The sequence below is a fragment of the Phycodurus eques genome, unplaced genomic scaffold, assembly GCF_024500275.1.
Source record: "Phycodurus eques isolate BA_2022a unplaced genomic scaffold, UOR_Pequ_1.1 contig_51, whole genome shotgun sequence".
Lineage (NCBI taxonomy): Eukaryota > Metazoa > Chordata > Actinopteri > Syngnathiformes > Syngnathidae > Phycodurus > Phycodurus eques.
Window position 1 is genome coordinate 211,385 of NW_026904048.1, and position 9,666 is coordinate 221,050.

The window sequence follows — 9,666 nt, forward strand, 5'->3', positions numbered from 1 at the left end:
CTATCTATCTATCTATCTATCTATCTATCTATCTATCTATCTATCTATCTATCTATCTATCTATCTATCTATCTATCTATCTATCTATCTATCTATCTATCTATCTATCTATCTATCTATCTATCTATCTATCTATCTATCTATCTATCTATCTATCTATCTATCTATCTATCTATCTATCTATCTATCTATCTATCTATCTATCTATCTATCTATCTATCTATCTATCTATCTATCTATCTATCTATCTATCTATCTATCTATCTATCTATCTATCTATCTATCTATCTATCTATCTATCTATCTATCTATCTATCTATCTATCTATCTATCTATCTATCTATCTATCTATCTATCTATCTATCTATCTATCTATCTATCTATCTATCTATCTATCTATCTATCTATCTATCTATCTATCTATCTATCTATCTATCTATCTATCTATCTATCTATCTATCTATCTATCTATCTATCTATCTATCTATCTATCTATCTATCTATCTATCTATCTATCTATCTATCTATCTATCTATCTATCTATCTATCTATCTATCTATCTATCTATCTATCTATCTATCTATCTATCTATCTATCTATCTATCTATCTATCTATCTATCTATCTATCTATCTATCTATCTATCTATCTATCTATCTATCTATCTATCTATCTATCTATCTATCTATCTATCTATCTATCTATCTATCTATCTATCTATCTATCTATCTATCTATCTATCTATCTATCTATCTATCTATCTATCTATCTATCTATCTATCTATCTATCTATCTATCTATCTATCTATCTATCTATCTATCTATCTATCTATCTATCTATCTATCTATCTATCTATCTGTCTGTGTTTACCTGACATCATCTGGAATTTGCCCACAAAAGCCATCCCTGACACGTTGTGGAACAGTTTGGTGGTCCCAGTCCTTCTTGAATTCAAAGGCACTGAGTATGTGTCCATTTTTGTGCAACCATGATTTTGGACCATCACCCTGAACTGGTTGCCAGCCAATCGCAGGGCACATACAAACAAAAAACCATTCGCACTCACATTCACACCTATGGGCAATTTAGAGTTGTCAATCAACCTACTGAAGGAACCTGTGTTTTAAAATCTCCTAACTTCCAAGCGTGCTCGTTTTCGTGAAAGAACTTCGTTCACAACAATGTATAAAAAACAACCAATTTATTCCTGACAGAGGAGTCTATACATTTTGCAGAGCTCTGGGTTCGTAACTACCCTATCTTATCCTTAGCAGATACAGTCGTCGAACAAAAATTATCTGACTCTACCCCAGACTTATACAATGTTTCAAACAGGCCAGTATGGAATCGTTGTCGTCTGATTGGTCCGTAATCTGACGTCATCGTTGTTCGAACGAATGATGACTATCTGATCTGGCTCCAAGCACTGCCTGCAGATGTCTCCTGCATTCAATGTTTATAGTGGCTCCCCGCAGTTCCTTTCTTCCTTGACATCTGTCTCCAAATACCTTCAGACAGGCGGGTTTGAACCCGCCTGTCTGTCCCTCCATCCACAAGGCGGCAGTGTTGCTGTCTACATTGAGAGTGCAGACTATGAAATAGATGATTGAGAGCTCGCGACTGTTATTATTTTAACACTGTTATAATAATTTATTTTCTGTATCTTACTGACAGATGAGGAAGGCCATTTATTTTAATTTTCCTGACTAATGACGGGGCTGCCGGTTGTCCACCTTGTTCAGCCACGGTCTGGTTTTCTCCGGGCACTCCGGTATCCTCCCACATCCCAAAAACGTGCATTAATTGGAGACTCTCAATTGCCCGTAGGCGTGACTGTGAGTGCGAATGGTTGTTTGTTTGTATGTGCCCTGCGATTGGCTGGCAACCAGTGCAGGGTGTACCCCGCCTCCTGCCTGATGACAGCTGGGATAGGCTCAAGCACGCCCGCGACCCGAGTGAGGAGAAGCGGCTCAGAAAATGGATGGATGGATATGTATTTTATATATATATTTATAATATAAATAAATAAAATAATTTAATAATAACTAATAACGTTGTTTCGTTTGGCTGTGCTGCTCAGTTGTGAGTTAGCTGCTCTTAGCTTCCATACCAAGGCCCATTTACCATTCTAGCGTGCAGTTAGCAAGCTAACGATGGCTCCGCCCCGATGATGCGTCTTCGCCGGATGCCTCGATTTTACAGAACAGCTTAGTGACTTTATTTAAGCTCCCAAAAAATTTGCAAATAAACAAGCGATGCATTGATATTTTGAAGACGCATATGGATACGTCATATAGTTTTGTAAACTTTCAACAGAGACAACACGGCTTCGTGGGTAACTTGATACTAGTGAATGGGGCAGTGCCGACTGTCTAACTACCCGGGTTTCCTCCTACCGTCCCGCTGTCATCAGGTGCCGTGTTTGGCTCTGACATTCCTTGTGTGTTTTTTGGACGTACTTGGCAAATAAAGATGATTCTGATTCTGATGATATCACTGACAACGAGAGTAAGTTCACTTGTGTGCTTATTTTCATGATTACAGTCCACAATAAGCATTCATTTTTTTAAAGTTGAGCCTCCTCACATGATTTTACATTGTATAAGTTATCACCCCCCCACCAGTATAATTAATTCCTTTTGGCTCATCCATTCGACACACCCACAGCGTCTGAGACATGAGAGGTGGCCCTTATTATTCAAGTTTTGAACCCTGATTTCATATACTTAGCGATCTGTTTTATTCATTCAAATTTGGCAGGCCTGTTAACATTACTCTTCCCTGTGGTGTGTCGAATTTACATGCCATTTTTTAGGCTTGCTTAGTGCCACTTTAAAGGCATTTTACTTCTTTTCAAAGGGGAAAATGGATTTGAGATACAAGTAAATTGAGTCACTCTCACTGTTCGAAGAAGCTTATTTTATTATGGATCACATGTACTGTACACTTTACAGTTTACCACGAAAAGTCAATGCTTCGTTACAGTCTAGTTCCATCAATCCTTCATTTATTTGATATGGACATCAATAAATTATTGGAAAACAAGGCATGCATTACTTTGTGGATTTTGGCACCAGTGCTAATTCTTAACATTTGTCCACAGGACAACTTATTGTTGACTTAAGGAGTGAGACAAAAGGTTTTAAGTTCAATCACTTTTTCCTATTTTATTTCTGTTTTATTTTATTGACCGGTCATTTAGTCTAATTTTGGATAATAAACCTATTATTTGCTTAATTTTCTGGTTCAAGCGCAATTGTAGGTTTATGAAATTAAATTGCGAAATCTGTAGTGACACTTCAAATCGACCATACAAATGTCCCTTTAAAGTTCACAACAATATCAAAATTCAATTCAAAGACAATCGGAATTACAAAGCAATCATAGAACAATGCTTTCAAATGTCCTTTTTTGACAAAAAAATCCCAAGAGTCCACAAGCAAGCAAGTCCATTTCTTGCTTTAAGTTAGAGCATTTTGTTTTTGGAGGGTTTCCAATGGATTCAAGACATTTCCATTCTTTTTAATGGGGGAAATGGATTTGATATACAGGCAAATTCAGTCACTGTCACTTTTTAAATGAGTGTATTTTAATAAGGATTACAAATACACTTTATAGTTCACCACCAAAAGTCAAAGTTTCTTTACAATCAATCACTTATTTGATATTGACATCACTAAAACATTGGACAAAATGTATGCATTGCTTTAAGGAAGTATGGGTCCTCATGGTCCATATTTCACAAAAAAGTGCATTTTAGCGGCACGGTGGACGACTGGTTCGTGCGTCTGCCTCACAGTTCTGAGGTCCCGGGTTCAATCTCCCGCCCTGCCTGTGTGGAGTTTGCATGTTCTCCCCGTGCCTGCGTGGGTTTTCTTCGGGCACTCAGGTTTCCTCCCACATCCCAAAAACATGCAAGAATTGGAGACTCTAAATTGCCCGTAGGTGTGAATGTGAGTGCGAATGGTTGTTTGTTTGTATGTGCCCTGCGATTGGCTGGCAACCAGTTCAGGGTGTACCCCGCCTCCTGCCTGCAGATAGCTGGGATAGGCTCCAGCATGCCCGCTCGGAAAATGGATGGATGGATGGATGGATTTCTGAACATTTGCATTCAAATTGTCAAAATGAAAGCAATTAAAATCATGTCAGGAGTGGGATTTGAACCCACGCCTCCATTCGGAGACCAGAAATCCCATTTAGAAGGTGCTGAACCTTGAGTCTGGTGCCTGACATGACATGTTGAAAAACTGGCATGTTTTGCAACATAATTATAAATATTTGCCAGCTTTTCAAATTTGTGGATGAAAGTTTAAAATCTTTATGGAAATATAAGAAATCCAGACTGCCAAACCATATGGGACATGTGTTGGTTTCTCTGCCACTTATTCGTTCCAAAATTCTGTGCTTTTTTTTTCTCAGCGCCATATGTTGGAAATTTTCTGCATGATCATATCCCAAATGGTGGAACACAGGGAACACTCCCATTCCCGGAGTCAAACCCTGGCCTCCTGGGTGAAAACCAGGAATCCAAACTGCTTGCCCATATGGGAAACGCCTTTGATTTGGGTTTTTTTCCAAAATATTGAACGCTTCCCCGAGCTCAATTGGTCGTTTTCTGCATGAATGTTAATGCCAAATTGGTGGAATGCAGGGTAAAAAAAAATAACTTTCATTCTAGGAGTCGGAACTGGTTCCCTGGGTGAAGATCCATCCCATAATATTGGAAGTCAGGTAATGTTACTTTGCCAGGTGACAAAGTAAAAAAAATAGAGTTCAGAAGAGATTCAAGGAACATTCCCATACTGGGCGTCAAACCCAGGAGACCTGGGTGAAAACCACAAATCCTGACCGCTTGCCCATATGGGCCACTCCTTTGTTTTTTTTCAAAAATATTGACCGTTTCCCCAAGCGCTTTTTTTTTTTTTTTTGCTGATGAATGTTGAAGCAAAATTGGTGGAATGCAGGGTAAAAAATCACTCTCATAATGGGAGTCACACTGGGATAAATATCCATGCCACACTACCAGAATCAAGGGAATGTTGCCATACCAAGTGTAAATCAAAGTCCAAATTGGAGAGTTCAGGAGAAGCTCAAGGAACATTCCCACACCGGGAGTTGAACCCGGGCCACCTGGGTGAAAACCAGGAATCCTGACCACTAGACCATATGGGACACAAGAGATGCTGGGTCTTCAAGTTATTTTTTTTAATTCTATACTTTCTTTCCAATTGATACGCTCAGGCCAAAACAAAAGAATTCACGTTACATTCCCTTATCGGGAGTAGGAGACCAATGAAAACCAGAAATCCTGACCGCCAGACCATATGGGACACGTTGGTCTGCCAGTTTTTCGAAGCACAAAATATTTGAAATTTTCTGCATGATCAAAGCCCAAAGAGTGGAATACATTATTCCCAAACATTCTCAAACTCAGGCCTCCTGGGTGAGAACAAAGCAACCTGACGGCTTAACCATATGGGAAAATCCTTTGTTTTTTTTGTTTTTTTTCAAACTGGAATTTTTCGACATGATGTTAAAGCCCAAATGGTGGAATTCAGAGAACTTTCCCATACCCAGAGTCAAACCCAGCCCTCATGGGTGAAAACCAAGAATCCTGGCCGCTTGGCCATCTGGGAAACACCTTTGTTGTGTTTTCTTCCCCAAGCTCAATCGGAAGTTTTCTGGATGAACAGCCAAATTGGTGGAATGCTGGGTAAAAAAATGCTCTCATACTGGGAGTTGGACATGGTTCCCTGGGTGAAGATCCATGCCATAATACTGGCACTGAGGTAATGTAACCATACGAGGTGACAAAGTCTAAATGGTAGAGTTCAGAAGCGATTCAAGGAACATTCCCAAAACGGAAGTCAAACCCGGGCCGCCGGGATGAAAACAAGGAATCCTGACCACTAGACCAGATAATGGTGTCACTTCCATCCATTTTCAACAACGCTTATCCTGGTTAGGGTCGCGGGACGACAGAACTTTGCTCATGTTCCGGGGGAGGCTGGGGGAGGCTGGGGACATCGAGTCCGAGTGGACCATGTTCCACGCCTCCATTGCTGAGGCAGCAGACCGGAGCTGTGGCCGTAAGGTGGTCGGTGCCTGTCGTGGCGGCAATCCCCGAACCCGTTGGTGGACACCAACTGTGAGGGATGCCGTCAAGCTGAAGAAGGAGTCCTATTGTGCCTTTTTGGCCTGTGGGTCTCCTGAGGCAGCTGATGGGTACCGGGTGGCCAAGCGGAATGCAGCTCTGGTGGTCGCTGAAGCAAAAACTCTGGTATGGGAGGAGTTCGGTGAGGCCATGGAGAAAGACTTCTGGACGGCTTCGAGGAAATTCTGGTCCACCATCCGACGTCTCAGGAGAGGAAAGCAGTGCACCACCAACACTGTGTATAGTGGGGATGGGGCGCTGCTGACCTCGACTCGGGACGTTGTGAGTCGGTGGGGAGAATACTTCGAAGACCTCCTCAATTCCACCGACACGCCTTCCCATGAGGAAGCAGAGTGTGGGTTCTCTGAGGCGGGCTCTCCTATCTCTGGGTTTGAGGTCACCGAGGTAGTTAAAAAGCTCCTCGGTGGCAGGGCCCCGGGGGTGGATGAGATTCGCCCGGTGTTCCTAAAGGCTCTGGATGTTGTGGGGCTGTCCTGGTTGACACGCCTCTGCAACATCGCGTGGACATCGGGCACAGTGCCTCTGGATTGGCAGACTGGGGTGGTGGTCCCCCTTTTTAAGAAGGGGGACCGGAGGGTGTGTTCCAACTACAGGGGGATCACACTGCTCAGCCTCCCTGGTAAGGTCTATTCAGGGGTGCTGGAGAGGAGGGTCCGTCGGGAAGTCGAATCTCAGATTCAGGAGGAGCAGTGTGGTTTTCGTCCTGGCCGTGGAACAGTGGACCAGCTCTACACCCTCGGCAGGGTCCTCGAGGGTGCATGGGAGTTCGCCCAACCAGTCTACATGTGTTTTGTGGACTTGGAGAAGGCGTTCGACCGTGTCCCTTGGGGAGTCCTGTGGAGGGTGCTTCAGGAGTATGGGGTACCGAACCCCCTGATACGGGCTATTCGGTCCCTGTACGACCGGAGTCAGAGTTTGGTCCGCATATCCGGCAGTAAGTCGGACTCGTTCCCGGTGAGGGTTGGACTCCGCCAAGGCTGCCCTTTGTCGCCGATTCTGTTCATAACTTTTATGGACAGAATTTCTAGGCGCAGCCAAGGCGTAGAGGGGGTCCGGTTTGGTGGCCTCAGTATTGCATCTCTGCTTTTTGCTGATGATGTGGTTCTGTTGGCTTCTTCAAGCCGTGAGCTCCAACTCTCACTGGAGCAGTTCGCAGCCGAGTGTGAAGCGGCTGGGATGAGAATCAGCACCTCCAAATCTGAGACCATGGTCCTCAGTCGGAAAAGGGTGGCATGCCCTCTCCGGGTCGGGGATGAGATCCTGCCCCAAGTGGAGGAGTTCAAGTATCTTGGGGTCTTGTTCACGAGTGAGGGAAGAATGGAACGGGAGATCGACAGACGGATCGGTGCAGCGTCTGCAGTGATGCGGACTTTGTATCGGTCCGTTGTGGTAAAGAAGGAGCTAAGCCGAAAAGCGAAGCTCTCAATTTACCGGTCGATCTTCGTTCCTACCCTCACTTATGGTCATGAGCTGTGGGTCGTGACCGAAAGAACGAGATCCCGGATACAAGCGGCCGAAATGAGTTTCCTCCGCAGGGTGTCCGGGCTCTCCCTTAGAGATAGGGTGAGAAGCTCGGTCATCCAGGGAGGATCTCAGAGTAGAGCCGCTGCTCCTCCGCATTGAGAGGAGCCAGATGAGGTGGCTGGGGCATCTGATTCGGATGCCTCCCGGACGCCTCCCTGGTGAAGTGTTCCGGGCACGTCCCACCGGGAGGAGACCCCGGGGACGACCCAGGACACGCTGGAGGGACTACGTCCTTCGGCTGGCCTGGGAACGCCTCGGGATCCCTCCGGAAGAGCTGGATGAAGTGGCTGGGGAGAGGGAAGTCTGGGCGTCCCTGCTAAAGCTACTGCCCCCGCGACCCGACCCGGATAAGCGGTAGAAAATGGATGGATGGATGGATGGAGGACCAAGTGTTTTGAGCAGTTATTGAGCCAACCATCTTTTCTTCTTATTTCGACATCAATATAATTCCTACAGCCATTTGTGATTTGAAGAAAGGAAACAAGGAAACAAACAAAGTGAACATATGCAATGCAGCACTCTGAATTGGGTTTTACACCATATGCAAAGCTGTACACGAGTTAGCCAGGAATTGATCCTCAAATCTTCTGATCCATAGTCAGATGTGTTATCCATTCCAAAACTAGCCCCAGAAAGGTTTGAGCCCTCTGCAAGTCCCTGTGGAGGATTTTCACTGTCCCAGCAGCACGGCGCAAAAAGCAACTGCAGGGGTTCGCTCTTGCCGTGACCCGGATTTGAACCGGGCTTGTTGCGGCCACAACGCAGAGTACTATCCACTATACGATCACGGCTTGGGTTGTTGGAACCTATCTCTCAAAGTATTTTCTGTCATTTTGATTAGTAATGGGGACCAATGCGCTAAAACCACATGTGAATAACCCAACACAGCTACAAATGGAAAATGTGCTCTAACGTGAGGATCATTTGAGTGTTTGCACCTCATTCAGCTGTTAAATGTGTAACTACAATATTTGTGCAGACGACCTCAATTTTCTTCCTCTTCTCCTCCTTTGTTGGGGATGCCACGTGGGAGATAGAACAAGTGGTCAAAACAGCTAAGAGAACCCAACCGGATCCCAAGACTGGACTTCCAGACTGGCTTTTCGTCCCCAATTTCACACGCTCTGAAGTACTTCAGTGGGCCCACAACTCCAACTACATTTGGAAGGACGTCAGGGCTCGGTCAGCCGAAAGAAACAAGCGGTTGGCGGATCTTCGTCGCTCCCCTACGCCTGTATACAAGGTGGGTCAGATGGTTTGGCTCTCCTCCCGTGACCTTTCTCTCCAGACCGAATCACGGAAGCTCACGCCACGCTTCATTGGTCCTTTTCCGATCACTAAAGTCTTAAATCCCACCTGTTCAGTTGAAGCTCCCTCATTCTCTCAAAATCCACCCGACATTTCATGTGTCTCTGCTCAAGCCTGTCACCACCAGCACCCTTAGCCCTCCGGCCTTACCCCCTCCGCCCCACATAATCAACAAACATCCTGCTTTCACGGTGTCACACATCCCTTTCGGGGGGGGGGGGCTGTCATGATCTGTGCCCTGCAGTTCCTTTTTGGAACTTGGGTGGCACTTTGTGCCTCCCTTTTCCCTCTCTAACTCTCCAGCAAGCATCACCTCCTCGCCCACGCACCTGTTCTCAATCAGCACTAATCACTGCCTGCATATACAGTAAGCCTTCCAGATCCAGGAATCCAGCACCAGTAGTATCGTCCGTGGTACTCTTGTGATTCGTTCTCTTGTGTTCGATTGATTACTTGGCTACCCACATTTGTACTGACTCTCTCGTGTTCTCCTCCACCTCCAGTCTTCCTTACACGTTTGGCAAACATAACAACCACTACACGACTGAAACTGTTGCTCTCGTGCTATCCGTCAGCAGGACCAGCAAACCGTCTCACTGGCATTGCCATGCATTCAGGTGCATACACTCAGTGAAAGTAGGTCAAAAGACTCCTCGTTA

At 45.0% G+C, this 9,666-nt stretch overlaps 1 non-coding gene across 1 annotated transcript; it reads right to left on the reverse strand.

Annotated features, from left to right (window-relative positions):
* Positions 1 to 5,100: 5,100 nt before the first annotated feature.
* Positions 5,101 to 5,172, reverse strand: trnae-uuc (transfer RNA glutamic acid (anticodon UUC)). The gene has a single exon. It is a non-coding gene; the product is annotated as a tRNA-Glu (tRNA).
* Between the last annotated feature and the right edge of the window lie 4,494 nt (positions 5,173 to 9,666).